The sequence below is a fragment of the Oncorhynchus gorbuscha genome, linkage group LG24 (assembly GCF_021184085.1).
Source record: "Oncorhynchus gorbuscha isolate QuinsamMale2020 ecotype Even-year linkage group LG24, OgorEven_v1.0, whole genome shotgun sequence".
Classification (NCBI taxonomy): Eukaryota; Metazoa; Chordata; class Actinopteri; order Salmoniformes; family Salmonidae; genus Oncorhynchus; species Oncorhynchus gorbuscha.
Genome location: NC_060196.1, coordinates 16,884,106 through 16,905,418, shown reverse-complemented (window position 1 = coordinate 16,905,418; position 21,313 = coordinate 16,884,106). Strand labels below are relative to the sequence as shown.

The following is a 21,313-nucleotide window of genomic DNA, read 5'->3' as shown; positions in this document are numbered from 1 at the left end:
AACTGCCTGCTACTCAAGCCCAGTTGCTAATATATGCATATTATTAGCAGATCTGGATAGAAAACACTGACATTTCTAAAATTGTTTGCATGATGTCTGTGAGTATAACAGAACTCATATGGCAGGCAAAAACCTGAGACAAAATCCAACCAGGAAGTGGGAAATCTGAGGTTTGTAGTTTTTCAAGTCATTGCCTATCGAATATACAGTGTCTATGGGGTCATATTGCACTTCCTAAGGCTTCCACTAGATGTCAACAGTCTTTAGAACCTTGTTTGATGCTTCTACTGTGAGGAGGGGGGAATGAGTACTGAATGAGTCAGAGGTCTGCCAGAGTGCCATGAGCTGATCACGCTAGCTCTCGTGAGACTTGTCCGTGCCTCGTGAGTTTGGATTGTGTACTAAACGCGCGAACAAAAAGGAGGTATTTGGACATAATGGACTTTATCGAACAAATCAAACATTTATTGTGAAACTGGGATTCCTGGGAGTGCATTCTGATGAAGATCATCAAACGGAAGTGAATATTTATAATGCTATTTCTGACTTGTTGATATCTGTATGGCTTGTTTTGTTGTCTGAGCGCTGTACTCAGAGTATTGCATGGTGTGCTTTTTGCAGACCTAACATAATTGTTTGGTGTGCTTTCATTGTAAAGCCTTTTTGAAATCGGACACTGTGACGGGATTAATAACACGTTTATCTTTTACAATGGTATAAAATACCTCTATGTTTGAGGAATTTTAATTATGAGATTTCTGTTTTGAATTTGGCGCCCTGCACTTTCACTGGCTCTTGTCATATCGATCCCGTTAGCGGGATATAAGCCATAAGAAGTTGTTTAAGGACACACACAAATATGCCAGTGTGTTAGAAGGGCTAACAGCTACATTTGTGTGAGTGAAAAAAGTCATATTGCTAAGTATAGAAAGTTTACTTTGAGGGTAGAGTCCCAAATGTCACCCCATAGTCCCTATATCTAGTGCTCTACTTTGGACCTATACTCTCCCAGTATAACCTACTGTACATCAGTTTGGAGTGAGACACGTAGAGTATAGAAGAGAAAAGGCATCCTGAAACACGTGCCCAGATAAAGCACTAGAGAGAGGAAGATCTCTGCCGACGCTGGTGCCTTTTCATTGAAGGCCCCTGCTGGGACCAACCTGTGCAATACACCAGAGTCAGACTAAGCTTCCAGCCTGGCAGACTCCATACCACGCTGAGGGTTTTAACATGGGCCTGGGGCACCGTGTGGTGCGTGCGGTGTATGTGTGTGTGTGTGCGTGAGAGAGCGTGTGTGGATACAAGACAGTTGGAGCATGATAAAGCCAAGTTTACAGACTGGCAAGGTGACTTGAGAGAAAATATCATTGAAAAGTAGGACTCTTTAAGTTTGAAGGAAATAGAAGTACACACATGGGGGAATATTCAATCTGGGATACTACCTTCAAGTTCTCCAAGTTCCCCTTTCATGTGTTCTTCTGAAACATGCATGGGAAGCTCTCCAAAGGGGGTGGAAGCATCCAGGCGCCGTTCAAGCTCCTAATACATAATGTTACAGCAGTCAAAAACTCATATTGCTAATTACAGAAAATTAACTTTGAGGTAGAGTCCCAAATGACATAGACCTTACGTCTAAGCACTCTACTTTTGACCTAGTTAAGGAAAAACAGAAAACCTTATTGGACAGATTCAGGAAGCACCTCTCTGTTCTTCAGAAACTGTGTCGTCAATTAGACACACCAGACTTGGTTTTAATGGTTGCCCAACGTCAGTGGATGTTGGTTCTCAAACTGCTACTCTACCAGTATAGCCTACTGTACATCAGTTTGGAGTGAGACACATAAGAGGCATCCTGAAGCACTAAATGAAACACGCGCCCAGCCAAAGCACTAGAGGGAATGTCCTTGTAAATGTGCTGCCGTCTGAGGCCTGTTTTGCCAAAATCAGCTTGGGGGTAAATCGAGGAACAGGACTCCAAATCAAATTGGATCCTCAAGTCTGGCTCCAGGAAAGCAGGAGGAGTGCCTACAAGGCAACGCTTCCACAAGCCCACTGAGAAGGGTTGTGGGGGTGTTTCTAGCTTCGTAGCTTCCGGGATCTGCTTTTTGGTTTCGGTAATGGTCCCACGTTGCACAATTACCATGCCTAAATGGAGGCGTAATGAGCCGAGCTTCCCACACAGGGGGAGAGACAAGCTAACAGCCATCCAAGCAAACAGCTGTTGGGTGTCCCTATGCGTCAGCTAGCTTCTCAGAAGCTCCGAGAGCGTAGTGGGGCTCGCTGTGGTTAAGCTGGGCCTGGCTTTGCCTCGGGACAACACTGCGTACAATTCTCAGCTGCCAAATACTGAAACAAACCATTTATTTGAGAGATGCCTCCAGGTTGGATTCATGCACCAAAAACAAACGAGGGAAACTAGGTCACGAAACAACCTACATTTCAGCAATGAACTGAAATGAAGCCGCTGCTTTTAGTCTGCCATTGATATGCTGGAGGTAGAGGCCTACAGGCGAGTTAACCTTTTACCAGTATGATGGGATGGAACTGGAGAAATGTATAGGTGTGGATGCAAGGACCGACCATCCATGAGATCACAATGATCCCTTTCTCCCTTGAAGCTGGAGGCCAGTTCACTTTCTTTTTACCAGTTTGAAGACAAAGTCTTGCAGACATAGTAACAACCAGGAATTATCAGCCTCTTCTTACTTCTAAAGTTACTGTAAGATACCTTTTAACTCTTAGAGTAATTTGACTCGACCAGTAACTTTTCTCTAGGTGTAAAATTACTCTAAATAGTAACTAAGACACAAGCTACGGTATTTGACGAGCATGAAGGCTACATTTAAATCACCCCGTGCGAAGCGGAGACAAGCCCACCTGAGCAAACCCGGGACTCCGAATAGCGCCTCGGGCGACATGATACATGATTGGTTCCTTGCTAATGATACATTGAGCTCCATTAAAGGAGTCTGGGTAATTCCATTGTCTGTTGATAAATGGAGTCAAAGCAGAACACAAATGACCCTCGTGGCGGCGTCCTCGGTCTCTCTCTGCCAGTGTTGTTGAGGCAGAGAGACGTATTCAGAGAGTTAGCTCATTATGTAGTAAGCGACATAGGGAGCAACATATTTCTGTTTCAAGTCATGCTGATTACAATGTAATACTTTACTCTTACTTAAACGTGTCGCGGGGCACTGGAGAGATGTCTCAGATGACAGCAGGACACACACAGACACACACAAACACACACAGACACGCACACACAAAACGACTCAGTGTGTGACTGCATTAGTACCCTGCCATTCTCTCAGCCGTGGGTTACATGTTGCAGTGTAAATGATGAAAGGAACACGGTGAACTCTGGAGGGGGTGCCGAACCAGTAGTCATGCACACACACACATGTATAACCCAAACCCCGGCTCACTAAGCAAGAGAATGGCGAGCGTCAACTTGAGAAATGCACATTGAAGGATTTGTGAGGGAAGCGACAGTATGATAAGAGAGCTGGTAGCATCTTAATCTGAAACTACAGATGCAGTTGGCCTGTCGCTGCAAAAATAATCCCACGGCAACAGGATTTGACCGTTTCGTCCGTAAGGCTGCTTGATTGGTGGTTAGGCTATTTAACTGGTCAAAATAAGGTGAGATGAAAAGTGGAATGCTGTTAATATAACCACGTTTTTAGTGACTCGCGAAGCTCAACTGCATTTCCTCTGGCGCAGAAAAATGCTCAGGAACAAACGAGTGATCAAATGAAGGTCCTAAATCTCTATGTTCCATGAAATTGCAGGGTCAGTCAGTGACCACTTATCCATTCTATCAGGGCCCCCTCCAAGAAAAGAAGGAGACAGATAGTGATGACGTAATGCCTCTGCCCGTCACTGGCCAATACATCTATATGAGTCACGAAACAATGTGAAGGTATATGGTGGCCTTTTGCTGAAGTCGTCTTACTGCCACCTTCTACATTTCAGAGGGACATAAGAACATGTGCGTGTGTGTTTGTGTTTATGCTAGCGTGCATGCGGGTGGATGTGTACCAGTGGAGGCTCCTCAGAGGAGGAAGGGGAATTTCCAAAAATGTAAAATGGTAAAACATTGAAAAAGTTTTCCTTTTTAGATAAAACTATACTAAATATATTCACATCACCAAATAATTGATTAAAACACACTGTTTTGCAATGAAGGTCTATAGTAGCCTCAACAGCACTCTGTAGGGTAGCACCATGGTGTAGCTGGAGGACAGCTAGTTTCTGTCCTCCTCTGGGTACATTGACTTCAATACGAAACCTAAGAGACTCTTGGTTCTCACCCCCTTCCATAGACTTACACAGTAATTATGACAACTTCCAGGGAACGTCCTACAACCTATCAGAGCTCTTGCAGCATGAACTGACATTTTGTCCACCCAATCAAAGTATCAGAGAATTAATCTCTATAGATGTAGATACAGATATAGATGTATTGGCCATTCTGTACAGCACTTTGAGATATCAGCTGATGTAAGAAGGGCTTTATAAATACATTTGACTTGATTCTAGTACTGAAACCATAAGCAAACAGCTAGCTAGCATCGCCTGGTCACATAAAGCTGATGTGTTGTTCATTGAAGTCCACAAATGAAGGGAAAAGGTGAGAGGAGGAGAGTGCATAGAGGCTAGAATGAATACAACGTGGCTGCAATGAAAATGACCTGTGTTTTTGCGTGATCAAGGGTGTATTCATTCCACAGATTCTGTTGAAAAACTTTTTTTTAAACGGAAGCAAACGAAACAGGGATAAAAATACCTGAACTCGTCCTAAAGAAACTGTTTGGATTAATGATCAGCTAGATGCAGGCAAGAGTGTGCAAGGCGCTATTGCATGTGTCACTGTCTGTCCATGTGTCACTGTCTGTCACCTTAAAATGTTATCTCAGCCAGGGAGCACCTCCATTGTAAACTTTCATTCCTAGGCCAGGTTGTAGCAACCTCATGATGGGTAAAAGGAAAATTCCATTATCAGGTAGTAGCCTAAACCTATCCATGTTACATTGAACTGGGTGAAAGGAATGTGAACGACAGCCAGCCAATATGCTGCAATAGTATTAAGGCCGTGCTCATGAAAAGGTATTATTGTCCTCCCTCATCCTAAACGGCACTGATCGCCACTGGTGTATGTGGGTGTGTGCTCACGTGTCCATGTGTCAGTGTGTGTTATGCATAAGAAGCAAAGACGGAGCGTGTTTAAGTGCGTTTTAAAATAGGCTGTGTTTAAATGTGGATGAGGGCGGATTCATTTGTTCCAGCCTTCTTCCGTGCTGAGAGTGTACTGTGGTTCGCATGAATTATACGTCCAGCTTTTAGTAACTCACAGTTCCCTAATAGAGACCTCCATCCATTACTCATGGGAAAGCTCTACTTCTATACGGTAGCTACACATACGGTTTTATATATATATATCACTGCTCGCAACGGTAATGAATAAAAGAACACGTAACGAAGGGCAAACGAATGAATCCAATCCCAGCCAAATCAGCTCCCTGTGTTCCCTTGATGAGGCAGCAAGAATCGCTGTTTAACCCTGAGATTTAGACGAGGTGATGCAACAAATCCATATCTCCGTCCCTGACGGCTTCCTTTCGCTGCCCCCCCAAGAAACCTATTAATGCAAGGAGACGAGGCGGGAAAAAAATTGGAAGGGAACCCAGAAGGTAAAGAAACTCAATAAAGACGTATAAAATGAATAGTCTGACAATAAAACTGCACGTCTGCAGTAACTGTACATATTTCGATTGGCTTGGGAGATTAACAGGACGGGTATCTGGGTTAGGCCGTGGCACATTAAAAACAACATCATGTTTATGGTTGCAGAATTTCCACTAGGGCAGGGCGATACGGACTAAAAATCATATCTACATTTTATGAAACTTCTGGGCGATTCACAATATATATCTTGATTTCAACAACAACAACAACAACATCTAAATGAGCTTTGTTGTACAATTAAAAGTAAAATACATTGCATTTCAAACAGTCAGCAAACAGTCGGCTTCATAAATACATTTGATTGATTAATTGATTCTTGTAGCAGGTACAGTTGAATTCGGGAGGTTACATACACTTACGTTGGAGTCATTAAAACTCGTTTTTCAACCACGCCACAGATGTCTTGTTAACAAATTTAACAAACTACTTTGTGCATGAAACAAGTAATTTTTCCAACAATTGTTCACAGTCAGATTATTTCACTTTCATCATAATTCACTGTAACACAATTCCAGTGGGTCAACAGTTTATATATACTAAGTTGTAAATTGTGCCTGTGTACCTGTGGATGTATTTCAAGGCCTACCTTCAAACTCAGTGCGTCTTTGCTTGACATCACGGGAAAATCAAAAGAAATCAGCCAAGACCTCGGAAAAAAAACTCTACTAGTCTGGTTCATCCTTGGGAGCAATTTCCAAATGCCTGAAGGTACCACATTCTTCTGTATAAACAATAGTACGCAAGTATAAACACCATGGGACCACGCAGCCGTTATACCGCTAAGGAAGGAGACACGTTCTGTCTCCTAGAGATGTACGTACTTTGGTGCGAAAAGTGCAAATCAATCCCAGAACAACAGCAAAGCACCAAATTACCTTGTAAAGATGCTGAAGGAAACCGGTACAAAAGTATCGATTTCACAGTAAAACGAGTCCTGCATCAACATAACCTGAAAGGAAGAAGCCACAGCTCCAAAACCGCCATAAAACAGCCAGACTACAGTTTGCAACTGCACATGGGGACAAAGATCGTACTTTTTGTAGAAATGGCCTCTGGTCTGATGAAACAAAAATAGAACTGTTTGGTCATAATGACCATCGTTATGTTTGGAGGAAAAAGTGGGAGGCTTGCAAGCCGCAGAACACTACCCCAACCGTGAAGCACAATTCACTGCAGGATGGACTGGTGCACTTCACAAAATAGATGGCATCGTGAGGATGGAAAATGATGTGGATATATTGAAGCAACATCTCAAGACATCTGTCAGGAAGTTAAAGCTTGGTCGCAAATGGGTCTTCCGAATGGACAATGACTCCATGCATACTTCCAAAGTTGTGGCAAAATGACACACAGCCCTCACCTCAATCCTATAGAGAACCATGCCCCAGGACTACCTGACATGATGACTCCTTGCTGTCCCCAGTCCACCTGGCCATGCTGCTGCTCCAGTTTCAACTGGCCTGGGCCCTAGGACCATGTCCCAGGACTACCTGACATGAGGACTCCTTGCTGTCCCCAGTCCACCTGGCCATGCTCCTTCTCCAGTTTCAACTGTTCTGCCTTACTATTATTCAACCATGCTGGTCATTTATGAACATTTGAACATCTTGGCCACGTTCTGTTATAATCTCCACCCGGCACAGCCAGAAGAGGACTGGCCACCCCACATATGCTCTCTCTAATTCTCTCTTTCTTTCTCTCTCTCGGAGGACCTGAGCCCTAGGACCGTGCCCCAGGACTACCTGACATGATGGCTCCTTGCTGTCCCCAGTCCACCTGACTGTGCTGCTGCTCCAGTTTCAACTGTTCTGCCTTATTATTATTTGACCATGCTGGTCATTTATGAACATTTGAACATCTTGGTCATTTTCTGTTATAATCTCTACCCGGCACAGCCAGAAGAGGACTGGCCACCCCACATAGCCCGGTTCCTCTCTAGGTTTCTTCCTAGGTTTTGGCCTTTCTAGGGAGTTTTTCCTAGCCACCGTGCTTTTACACCTGCATTGTTTGCTGTTTGGGGTTTTAGGCTGGGTTTCTGTACAGCACTTTGAGATATCAGCTGATGTACGAAGGGCTATATAAATAAATTTGATTTGATTTGATTTGATTTGATGTGTGGGCAGAACGGAAAAAGCGTGTGTGCGCAAGGAGACTTACAAACCTGATTCGGTTACACCAGCTCTGTCAGGAGAAATGGGATGAAATTCACCCATCTTATTGTGGGAAGCTTGTGGAAGGCTACCCTAAACATTTGACCCAAGTTAAACCATTTAAAGGCAATGCTACCAAATACTAATTGAGTGTATGTAAACTTCTGACCCACTGGGAATGTGATGAAAGAAATAAAAGCTGAAAAAAATCATTCTCTCTACTATTATTCTGACATTTCACATTCTTCAAATAAAGTGGCGATCCTAACTGACCTAAGACAGGGAATCTTTAATAGGATTAAATGTCAGGAATTGTGAAAAACTGAGTTTAAATGTATTTGGCCAAGGTGTATGTAAACTTCCGACTTCAACTGTATTATAGAATTTAAAACACAGGTCTCATAAATAATCTCTCAAGCACAAGCCCACGTGCTAGTAAGCAGCCAGCTAATATTTATGTTTCAAGTTTAGCCAACTTGGATCTATTTGCTAGCAACAAGGTTGAAAAGTTCTGAACAAGTTCTCCAACTGTTTGATCAGCATGTTAGCCTGTCCACTTTGTTCAGATGCTGAAATCAAGTGGCCTACTTTACTTCTCAGAATGAGACTTGAGTTGCCAATTCCTTGTATAATTGTGTTTTATGCTGATTGAGCATTTATAAAACACAGTCTAGACAGCTAGTACAACAGTCTTTGACTAAAACGCCTTGTTTTGGTCTTCCTGTAATTAAACGGTGATGCTGTAGCAATCAGCTTAATGAGGGTGTATCGAGTAAGACATGACCGTCCGTGGTGAAGGGCCTCATGGGCAGGCTCCATCAGGGATGACCACGGGATGCCTCAACCTTGGAATCCATGTGTGTCAAATCAATAGGACAGACATTACCATAACTACTACACTACACGCAGACCTTCACTGCTCCTCAGTGATCCTCATATTAAATACAGTAGAAAGGCACTCTGTTCCCAGCAATATCTCAGCAAATAGACAAGAAGGCAGTAAGGCTGTACGGCCATAGAGATAATACACTGAACAAAAATATAAACACAGCATGCAACAATTTCTGAAATGTTTACGGAGTTAGAGTTCATATTAGGAAATAATTCAACTGGGCCCACCCACTCGGCAGCCAGGCTGTGGAGGTCCCGGGCTGGCGAGGGTACATGTGGTGTGTGGTTGTGAGGCTGGCTGAACATACTGCCAAATTCTTGACATGCCAAACCTGTCAGGTGGATGGATTATTTTGGAGAAATACTCATTAACAGGGTTGTAAAAAAAATGTGTGCACATGATTTGAGAGAAATAAGCTTTTTGTGCGTATGGGACATTTCTTTGATTTTTCTATTTCAGCTCATGAAACACTTGGACCAACGAAAAAAACAACGTTTCTGGAAGTATATCAGCTAGCTGGTGTGTTCTGCCGGCTGTCCACGACGGCACATTTAACCATCCGCCAGACGGCGACCTCATTTCGACTGTCAACATAATGCGTCGAACGGTGCCGTTTCACACCGATGAGACAAGACATGGACATCAGATTTAGCAAACAGTCCCGCAGGAACAAGCATTGCTGAGCAAGACAATTGTTTGCTCTTTCTCTTGTTCTCCCTAAAGCTGAGGGACATTTCATTTCATGCCCCTTAGACAACGCAGCCTTTCCCAGCAGCCCTCGGAGGCATCCCGGGCTGACTCGCTGTCACTTCAGACTTTAGGCTGCGACTCAACTTGCTCACCCCATTCCCTATATAGTGCACTGCTTTTGGCCAGGGACCACAGGGCTATAAGGTCTGCGCCCCGATGGACACTGGTCAAAAGTAGTGCACTGTATAGGGAATAGGGTGCCATTTGGAATACAGGCGTTGACTTCCTGACGCCTGTGTCCTGTTCTGCGGCACAAGGACTTCTGTAATTTCATGAAGCCACGCTTAGGAAAGGGGCTGTTACACAGCCTGCCCAACAGGATAACAAGTAGCTGTGCTTTCTAAATGCTAAATCTCTCAACCCAGATGTTTGCCAACAAATTCCCCACACACTGCAAACGCACACACATAAACAGAAGGACATGTGAGCAGACTTGGAGCCACAACAGGAGGGCCCAATTATGTGCCCATAAAGATGCCCGGGACTGGCGGTAGCCAACACCAACCAGCTGCTGCCAGCTTCTCACAGGAGACAAAGGCTTCTACTACTACAGAGGGATGTGCATGTGTGTGTATGTTAGTGTGCCAGTGGAGGGGGGTCGGGCATTGTAAATACAACCCATATTTCTGTTTATTGATTTTCCCCTTTGCACTTTAACTATTTGCACATCATTACACCACTTTATAAAGACATTATGTGACATTTGAAATGGCTTTATTCTTTTGGAACTACTGTGAGTGTAATGTTTACTGTTCATTTTGTTTATTATCTACTCCACTTGCTTTGGCAATGTTAACATATGTTTCCCATGCCAATAAAGCCCTTCAATTGAATTGAACTGAGAGGGGGGGGGGAGAAAGAGACAGACGCCCCTCCAATTCAGCGTTGTTTTTTTGTTGAAGAGATAAACATTGCCAAGGCAACACGTGGCTGTACCGTAATGTACCAAACGTAATGTACCAAACGGCCCCAGTCCCTTTCGGAACAAACACAAGAGAACACACATCCGTAATGTACCAAACGGCCCCAGTCCCTTTCAGAACAAACACAAGAGAACACACATCCGTAATGTACCAAACGGCCCCAGTCCCTTTCAGAACAAACACAAGAGAACACACATCCGTAATGTACCAAACGGCCCCAGTCCCTTTCAGAACAAACACAAGAGAACACACATCCGTAATGTACCAAACGGCCCCAGTCCCTTTCAGAACAAACACAAGAGAACACACATCCGTAATGTACCAAACGGCCCCAGTCCCTTTCAGAACAAACACAAGAGAACACACATCCGTAATGTACCAAACGGCCCCAGTCCCTTTCAGAACAAACACAAGAGAACAAACAAAGACAAAGTGAAGGAGGAGACCGAAGTAGTTGATGTGGTGCAGTTTGAATACATGGGTTATAGTAGACCTAGGTTCAGATTCTAGGCAAAATCATTTTACAGCGAGCTCAAAAAGTATTGGGACAGTGACATGTTGTTGTTGTTGTTTTGGCTCTGTACTCCAGTACATTGTATTTGAAATGATCATAAGGTTAAAGTGCAGACGGTCAGCTTTAATTTGAGGGTATTTCGATCCATATCAGGTGAACAGTTTAGAAATTACACCACTTTTTGTACATAGTCCACATAAATACTACACTTGCTTTTCTAAAGTCTACTAACCTTGACAGCAGGCATGCCATCTAAGATAGTTAGACAAGCTGGCTACTCTAAGCTCAAATGGCGTCTTGGTAGCTAGTTCGGAGGTTTGGGGATTGGGACTGTTGGATTATAGCTTGAAATCAATACATTCTAGTAAGGTAACAGGAATAAGTATTGAATAAGTAGCCAAATACATTTACACTCAGTTTTTCACCATTCCTGACATTTAATCCAAGTCAATATTCTCTGTTTTAGGTCAGTTAGGATCACCGTTTTATTTTAAGAATGTGACATTTCAGAATTTTAGAAGAGAGAATGATTTATTTCAGCTTTAATTTCTTTCATCACATTCCCAGTGGGTCAGAAGTTTACATACACTCAATTAGTATTTGGTAGCATTGCCTTTAAAAGTGTTTAACTTGGGTCAAACGTTTCGGGTAGCCTCCCACAAGTTTCCCACAATAAGATGGATGAATTTCGGCCCCTTCCTCCTGACAGAGCTGGAAGGCCCGTGTGCTCACTGCCCAATGCCGAGCTGGACCAGCACAACACCTGCTCAGACACCTGGAGGTAGAGATGCAGCAGTAGAGTATCATTTAATCAGGGTTACATCAGGGTTATATCAGGTTACTGTACCGTTAAGGTATTCACCATCACATCACTGTATAAATAGAGATGGTAAGCAGTAAAAGCAATCTTTTAAATGGGTGATCTACATCTGATTATGCTGCAGTGGTGTTGTTAGGCTAACCTTTTCTCTCTCTCTCTCTCTCTCTCTCTTTTATTGCAGATCAATAATATTAAATGCCATGCAGCGACTCCTCTCCAGACCACTGGTCAATGGACCCTAAATACTTATTGTACTGTGCAGATGTTTAATTTTCCGCTTGCAGAACTCCAAGCTTTACACTTCCCAATGTCCGTCCAGCAGAAATGCTCCTGCTGCCATCGGTTGTATCGCTGTGTGTGTGCGCGTGTAATGTAGAGAGGCGGTGACGGGAGACAGGGTATGCACCCTGAAGCACTGCTAGCAGTGGGACATTGCATTCAGCGTTAATAAAAGTGTCTAGGGGGACAAGCCCCTTACTATCACACACAGACACATTCTCTCAAACACACGGCCACGCCACATGCTTCCTGTCAGATACAGATGATGTTTAACCCTGAGCAGTGTGCATAGCCATCCTTGCTGAATAATGCAGCAGGACGTTTAAGCTCCTGTGTAAAGGGCATTGTGTGGGTAAAGCTCAGGGGAGCGAGAGAGAGAGAAGGGGGTAGAGAGAGAGAGAGAGGGAGAGAGGGGAGTGGTACAGCTAGAGAGGTACAACTCGAGAGAGGTACAACTAGAGAGAGGTACAGCTAGAGAGAGGTACAGCTAGAGAGGTACAACTAGAGAGGTACAACTAGAGAGAGGTACAACTAGAGAGAGATACAGCTAGAGAGAGGTACAGCTAGAGATGTACAACTAGAGAGAGGTACAACTAGAGAAAGGTACAGCTAGAGAGGTACAACTCGAGAGAGGTACAACTAGAGAGAGGTACAGCTAGAGAGAGGTACAGCTAGAGAGAGGTACAGCTAGAGAGGTACAACTAGAGAGGTACAACTAGAGAGGTACAACTAGAGAGAGGTACAGCTAGAGAGAGGTTGTAGTTAGAGAGAGGTACAGCTAGAGAGGTACAACTAGAGAGAGGTACAGCTAGAGGGAGGTACAGCTAGAGCGGTACAGCTAGAGAGGTACAACTAGAGAGAGGTACAGCTAGAGAGGTACAGCTAGAGAGGTACAGCTAGAGAGGTACAGCTAGAGAGAGGTACAGCTAGAGAGAGATATAGTTAGAGAGAGGTATAGTTAGAGAGAGGTACAGCTAGAGAGAGGTACAGCTATAGAGAGGTATAACTAGAGAGGTACAGCTATAGAGAGGTACAGCTAGAGAGGTACAACTGGAGAGAGGTACAACTCGAGAGAGGTACAACTAGAGAGAGGTACAGCTAGAGAGAGGTACAACTAGAGAGGTACAACTAGAGAGAGGTACAACTAGAGAAAGGTACAGCTAGAGAGGAACACAGCTAGAGGGGTACAGCTTGAGAGGTACAACTAGAGAGAGGTACAGCTAGAGAGAGGTTGTAGTTAGAGAGAGGTACAGAAATAGAGAGGTACAGCTAGAGAGGTACAACTAGAGAGAGGTACAGCTAGAGAGAGGTTGTAGTTAGAGAGAGGTACAGCTATAGAGAGGTACAGCTAGAGAGAGGTACAACTAGAGAGAGGTACAACTAGAGAGAGGTTGTAGTTAGAGAGAGGTACAACTAGAGAGAGGTACAGCTAGAGAGAGGTTGTAGTTAGAGAGAGGTACAGCTATAGAGAGGTACAGCTAGAGAGGTACAACTAGAGAGGTACAACTAGAGAGAGGTACAACTAGAGAGAGGTACAGCTAGAGCGGTACAGCTAGAGAGGTACAACTAGAGAGGTACAGCTAGAGGGGTACAGCTTCAGAGGTACAACTAGAGAGAGGTACAACTAGAGAGAGGTACAGCTAGAGGGAGGTACAGCTAGAGCGGTACAGCTAGAGAGGTACAACTAGAGAGAGGTACAGCTAGAAGGAGGTACAGCTAGAGCGGTACAGCTAGAGAGAGGTACAGCTAGAGAGAGGTTGTAGTTAGAGAGAGGTACAGCTAGAGAGGTACAACTAGAGAGAGGTACAGCTAGAGGGAGGTACAGCTAGAGCGGTACAGCTAGAGAGGTACAACTAGAGAGAGGTACAGCTAGAGAGGTACAGCTAGAGAGGTACAGCTAGAGAGAGGTACAGCTAGAGAGAGATATAGTTAGAGAGAGGTATAGTTAGAGAGAGGTACAGCTAGAGAGAGGTACAGCTATAGAGAGGTATAACTAGAGAGGTACAGCTATAGAGAGGTACAGCTAGAGAGGTACAACTGGAGAGAGGTACAACTAGAGAGAGTTACAACTAGAGAGAGGTACAGCTAGAGAGAGGTACAACTAGAGAGGTACAACTAGAGAGAGGTACAACTAGAGAAAGGTACAGCTAGAGAGGTACAGCTAGAGGGGTACAGCTTGAGAGGTACAACTAGAGAGAGGTACAGCTAGAGAGAGGTTGTAGTTAGAGAGAGGTACAGAAATAGAGAGGTACAGCTAGAGAGGTACAACTAGAGAGAGGTACAGCTAGAGAGAGGTTGTAGTTAGAGAGAGGTACAGCTATAGAGAGGTACAGCTAGAGAGAGGTACAACTAGAGAGAGGTACAACTAGAGAGAGGTTGTAGTTAGAGAGAGGTACAGCTATAGAGAGGTACAACTAGAGAGAGGTACAGCTAGAGAGAGGTTGTAGTTAGAGAGAGGTACAGCTATAGAGAGGTACAACTAGAGAGGTACAACTAGAGAGAGGTACAGCTAGAGAGAGGTTGTAGTTAGAGAGAGGTACAGCTATAGAGAGGTACAGCTAGAGAGAGGTACAACTAGAGAGAGGTTGTAGTTAGAGAGAGGTACAGCTATAGAGAGGTACAGCTAGAGAGGTACAACTAGAGAGGTACAACTAGAGAGAGGTACAGCTAGAGCGGTACAGCTAGAGAGGTACAACTAGAGAGAGGTACAGCTAGAGGGAGGTACAGCTAGAGAGGTACAACTAGAGAGGTACAGCTAGAGGGGTACAGTTTGAGAGGTACAACTAGAGAGAGGTACAGCTAGAGGGAGGTACAGCTAGAGCGGTACAGCTAGAGAGGTGCAACTAGAGAGAGGTACAGCTAGAGGGAGGTACAGCTAGAGCGGTACAGCTAGAGAGAGGTACAGCTAGAGAGAGGTTGTAGTTAGAGAGAGGTACAGCTAGAGCGGTACAGCTAGAGAGAGGTACAGCTAGAGAGAGGTACAGCTAGAGAGAGGTATAGTTAGAGGTACAGCTAGAGAGAGGTACAGCTAGAGAGAGGTTGTAGTTAGAGAGAGGTACAGCTATAGAGAGGTACAACTAGAGAGAGGTACAACTAGAGAGAGGTACAACTAGAGAGAGGTACAACTAGAGAGGTACAGCTAGAGGGGTACAGCTTGAGAGGTATAACTAGAGAGAGGTACAACTAGAGAGAGGTACAGCTAGAGAGAGGTACAACTAGAGAGAGGTACAACTAGAGAGAGGTACAGCTAGAGAGAGGTACAGCTAGAGAGGTACAGCTAAAGAGGTACAACTAGAGAGAGGTACAGCTAGAGAGGTACAACTAGAGAAAGGTACAGCTAGAGAGGTACAGCTAGAGGGGTACAGCTTGAGAGGTACAACTAGAGAGAGGTACAACTAGAGAGAGGTACAGCTATAGAGAGGTACAACTAGAGAGAGGTACAGCTAGAGAGAGGTTGTAGTTAGAGAGAGGTACAGCTATAGAGAGGTACAGCTAGAGAGGTACAACTAGAGAGGTACAACTAGAGAGAGGTATAGCTAGAGCGGTACAGCTAGAGAGGTACAACTAGAGAGAAGTACAGCTAGAGAGGTACAACTAGAGAGAGGTACAGCTAGAGGGAGGTACAGCTAGAGAGGTACAACTAGAGAGGTACAGCTAGAGGGGTACAGCTTGAGAGGTACAACTAGAGAGAGGTACAACTAGAGAGAGGTACAGCTAGAGGGAGGTACAGCTAGAGCGGTACAGCTAGAGAGGTACAACTAGAGAGAGGTACAGCTAGAGGGAGGTACAGCTAGAGCGGTACAGCTAGAGAGAGGTACAGCTAGAGAGAGGTTGTAGTTAGAGAGAGGTACAGCTAGAGCGGTACAGCTAGAGAGAGGTACAGCTAGAGAGAGGTACAACTAGGGAGGTACAGCTAGAGGGAGGTACAACAACTAGAGAGGTACTAGAGAGAGGTATAGTTAGAGGTACAGCTAGAGAGAGGTACAGCTAGAGAGATTTTGTAGTTAGAGAGAGGTACAGCTATAGAGAGGTACAACTAGAGAGAGGTACAACTAGAGAGAGGTACAACTAGAGAGAGGTACAACTAGAGAGGTACAGCTAGAGGGGTACAGCTTGAGAGGTATAACTAGAGAGAGGTACAACTAGAGAGAGGTACAGCTAGAGAGAGGTACAACTAGAGAGAGGTACAACTAGAGAGAGGTACAGCTAGAGAGGTACAGCTAAAGAGGTACAACTAGAGAGAGGTACAGCTAGAGAGGTACAACTAGAGAGGTACAGCTAGAGAGAGGTACAGCTAGAGAGAGGTACAGCTAGAGAGGTACAACTAGAGAAAGGTACAGCTAGAGATGTACAACTAGAGAGAGGTACAACTAGAGAAAGGTACAGCTAGAGAGCTACAGCTAGAGGGGTACAGCTTGAGAGGTACAACTAGAGAGAGGTACAACTAGAGAGAGGTACAGCTAGAGAGAGGTACAGCTAGAGAGAGGTACAGCTAGAGAGAGGTACAGCTAGAGAGAGGTACAGCTAGAGAGGTACAACTAGAGAGAGGTACAACTAGAGAGAGGTACAGCTAGAGAGGTACAACTAGAGAGGTACAGCTAGAGAGGTACAACTAGAGAGGTACAACTAGAGAGAGGTACAACTAGAGAGGTACAACTAGAGAGGTACAACTAGAGAGGTACAACTAGAGAGGTACAACTAGAGAGAGGTACAGCTAGAGAGGTACAACTAGAGAGAGGTATAATCCTAATAATAACACTACAACCCCCTTCGCACACACACACACACATGCAGAGAGACAACCACTCCCTCCACTTGATCAATACAAAGGAGATGATTGTGGACTACAGGAAAATGAGGGCCGAGCATGCCCCCATTCTCAACGACTGGGCTGTAATGGAGCAGGTTGAAAGCTTCGAGTTCCTTGGTGTCCACATCACCAACAAACTGACATGGTCCAAGCACACCAAGACAGTTGTGTAGAGGGCATGACAACACCTTTTCCCGCTCAGGAGACTGAAAAGATTTGGCATGGGTCCTCAGATCCTCAAAAAGTTCTACAGCTGCACCATCGGGAGCATGGTTGCATCACTGCCTGGTATGGCATCTGTTGTATGGCATTCTCCGACCGCAGGGCATTACAGAAGGTAGTGCATACGGCCAGTACATCACTGGGGCCAAGCTTCCTGACATCCAGGACCTCTATACCAGTGTCAGAGGAAAGCCCTAAAAATTGTCAAAGACTCCAGCCACTCTAGTCATAGACTGTTCTCTCTGCTACCGCACGGTAAGCAGTACCAGAGAGCCAAGTACAGGGGGTACCGGTACAAAGTCTAACATGTGCGCCCGCACATTGACTTTGTACCGGTACCCCCTGTACATATTACCTCAATGACCTTGACTAACATGTGTCCCCGCACATTGACTTTGTACCGGTACCCCCTGTACATATTACCTCAATGACCTTGACTAACATGTGCCCCCGCACATTGACTTTGTACCGGTACCCCCTGTACATAGACTTGTTACTGTTATTTTATTGTTGCTCTTTAATTATTTGTTACTTTTCTATTTTCTTCTTTTTTTCATTTGTATTTGTATTTATTTGTTGTTTACTTCAGTTTATTTATTAAAAACTTTAACACTTTCTTCAAACTGCATTGTTGATAAAGTGCTTGTAAGTAAGCATTTCACTGTTGTATTTGGCGTATGTGACAAACACAATTTGCTTTGCTTTGATTTGACAAACACACACACACCCACATCCACACACACACACCCACGTCCACACACACACACACACGTCCACACACACTCAGATAGGCACACACAGACACATACACAGTCATGAAGTGAAGGTCAAATGTCCCTTTAGATAACCACACGGTGGAATGAAGACAGAGAGAGGGCAATGGGGCCAAGGCAGAGCGATGGCCTTCTCGGAGATGACCAACTGAGTCAGACAGACATACACTCGCCCACCGAGACCATCCCCAGTACCAGGGGCAAGGGGGAACGGAGAGCAACATAACACTCAATGGACAGCAATGTATCACTGGGAACCATGATGGGGAGAGGAGAGCATGGAATATGAAGTGTACAGAGCAGCATGTTGTGTGTAGGATATTAGTCCAGCAAAATAGCCCATCATCCCTCTCAAATAGCGCTTACAGACTAATGTATGGGTCGAGGTTTTTCCCAGGTGTGGATGATTTAAATGAAGGTTCTTTTGTCGTTATTAAAATGCCCTTTTTGGTCTAAACACAATCCGGAGAGCATGTGGCGTGGCCGTGTGTAGGATTAGCCTGGTTTAAAATTGCCTCTTGGATGGGTTTCAGTCAGCAGGGCACACATGCACGCGCGCACGCACGCACACACACACACACACACACACACACACACACACACACACACACACACACACACACACACACACACACACACACACACACACACACACACACACACACACACACACACACACACACACACACACACACACACACACACACACACACACACACACACTCTTCTCAAGGCAGTGTTACCTCGAAGAGGTCAGAGCCCAGTAGCAGGACTGGAGATGTGCCATTTTCATCCAGGCTTGTTCGCAGACGCCCACGCTCCCTTATTATGTCCCTCGGAGAGCAACGCACAGTGCCTAAGCCTGTGGATGAGTGTTCTGGAGCAACAGAGAAAGAGGAAGGGAGAGAGAGGTGGTGGGAGGACAGAGATAGAGAGGGGGAGACACAAAGAGAGAGCGCGAGAGAGAAAGCGAGTGATCGTGAGAGAGACGGAGGGGGGATGTCTGAGAAAGGGAAAAGGGTCAGAGAGAGCGAGAGAAAGAGCGAGAGAGAAAGAGCGAGAGAGAAAGAGCGAGAGAGAAAGCGAGAGAGACAGAGAGAGACGGAGGGGGGCATGTCTGAGAAAGGGAAAAGGGTCAGAGAGAGCGAGAGAAAGAGCGAGAGAGAAAGAGCGAGAGAGAAAGCGAGAGAGACAGAGAGAGACGGAGGGGGGCATGTCTGAGAAAGGGAAAAGGGTCAGAGAGAGCGAGAGAAAGAGCGAGAGAGAAAGAGCGAGAGAGAAAGCGAGAGAGACAGAGAGAGACGGAGGGGGGATGTCTGAGAAAGGGAAAAGGGTCAGAGAGAGCGAGAGAAAGAGCGAGAGAGAAAGAGCGAGAGAGAAAGCGAGAGAGACAGAGAGAGACGGAGGGGGGATGTCTGAGAAAGGGAAAAGGGTCAGAGAGAGCGAGAGAAAGAGCGAGAGAGAAAGAGCGAGAGAGAAAGCGAGAGAGACAGAGAGAGACGGAGGGGGGATGTCTGAGAAAGGGAAAAGGGTCAGAGAGAGCGAGAGAAAGAGCGAGAGAGAAAGAGCGAGAGAGAAAGAGCGAGAGAGAAAGCGAGAGAGAGACACTCGCACTTTGCGACAACTGCTGATGTAAAAAGGGCTTTATAAAGTACATTTGATTGATTGATTTGAGCGATATAGTTAGAGAGCGCCAGAGAGAAAAAGTGAGAAAGAAAGAACGGAACCAGCTTGTAGCCTAACTGTGTCATTATCAATGGAAGTACGGAGTGCCTACTGAGACGGTGGCTTGGGACTATTTCTGCCTGCCATGATTCAGCACATCATCAGGCCCCATCAGGCCAGCCCCTCAGTGGAACTCAACACCAGCAGCAGGAGCGTCACAACCACTCCACCTTAGTGACAGTTATGTGCTTCTGAGCCACTCCCAATACTTCAAATCCTTATTGCCCCACCTCTATGTTAGGCTTCGTCAGAATTATGTTTTTTTATGTTGCTCCTTTCCTTTCATTTCTCTCTCTCTGTCAGTCTGTCTCTCTCTCCATCTCTCTCTCTCTCTCTCTCTCTCTCTCTTCTTCTCCTTATATACTTTCTGGCTCTCTTTCTCTCTCACTGTTTACATCACTCAGGGTTTGGAATGTCGCTTGGTTCCCTTTTCAGAGGGAGGGGAGTGAGAGAGAGACTTTAAATCAACCGCGGTCAAAGGAAGATGGGTGGATGGAAGGATGAGAGGGAGGGAAAGATGGAGGGAGGGAAGGAGGGAAGCGTGTCGCGACAGAGGGCCCATTGAATCACTTAATTAAGTGGATCAATCAGACCACGGGAAAAGTTCACACTAGGTCCGTCGATCATTTTCACACCCCCCCAAACCTCCAGATACAGACGTCGCTTAACTAATGTTTAATGCACTGATGCTAAAATGCTTCAAATGCTTTTGTTGGAAATAAACAACCACTAATCATCACAAACAGAAATAAATAGATGGATCAACTATGACTCTATTGTTGTCGATAGACAGGGTTAGATGTTCTTCAACAGTACAGTGCAGCACAGCCGAGCAACTGGCGCAGTAGTTGTCCTTGGTGGTTTTAACGCTAACTGGTAGCTTCCATTCAACCACACGCAGAGAAGAAAAGAAAAGGACAGGTGGCTACAAATTAAATGAGGTACAAGGAGTGCTGCTTACTCCTTAATCACGTCTCTTGTGAGCAGATCTGAGAAAGCCACTGTTCGATCTCCCAGGTCTCCTTTCAGGAAGACATGCCTCTGTTTTGTTACCTAACAGATGGCTAGAATGTGCGTACTACTCTTCCACACACCACACCCCTCGTCTATCAATCCACAAAACCCGCACACTCCCCAAAATCACACACAGGCTCTTTTTTTTGGTGTGGATATCTTCAAAGCCTCCTATTTGAAGTTAATACTTCGGATGTATGACCCAGACATTAGTCTGCCGCTGCCACTTCATTAAGCAACCATCGAGAACATGGCACCCTCCGACGTTTCCAATTTCAGAGAGATCCTCACCAATTTCAGCTGCTGAAAGGACTTGATGAACGCATCTGTCTGGCGAATACAAAGGAAGTGCAGGTCTATCAATCACTTCCGGGTCTTTCTTACGGGAGTATCGGTGAGGAATTTTGGACAGGGCCGTGGAAACGCCATCTATCATCAGCATGTAACCTCGGACACAAGCTGTTGCCTGATCCGGAGTCGCCACAGTGAATGCGTATGAATCAACAGTGTCTTGAGGGCCATTCCACAGAGAGATGTTCACCTGTGCAGTCCCACTTCTGATGTGTGCAGGCCCATGATTTGCTACTCACCACATTATCAGACCAGCAAAAAGGAGTTCATAGCTTATAGCCTCGTTATGACCAGAAAAGTCTCCTGACTCCATGTGACATGCAGAGCATATGTATTCTA

General features: G+C 45.1%; 1 protein-coding gene across 3 annotated transcripts in view; it reads right to left on the bottom strand.

The window, feature by feature from the left end:
* The window catches only part of LOC124012776 (catenin alpha-2), a 711,900-nt gene that overhangs the window by 571,237 nt on the left and 119,350 nt on the right, over positions 1–21,313 (bottom strand). Inside the window, exon 1 of one of the 3 annotated variants that reach the window (XM_046326730.1) lies at positions 18,628–18,834. The exons of the other annotated variants lie outside the window; for them this stretch is intronic. The gene's annotated coding sequence lies outside the window, so the exon portion shown is untranslated. Of the gene's footprint in view, positions 1–18,627; positions 18,835–21,313 lie in introns of those variants that run through there. 3 annotated transcript variants of the gene reach the window in all.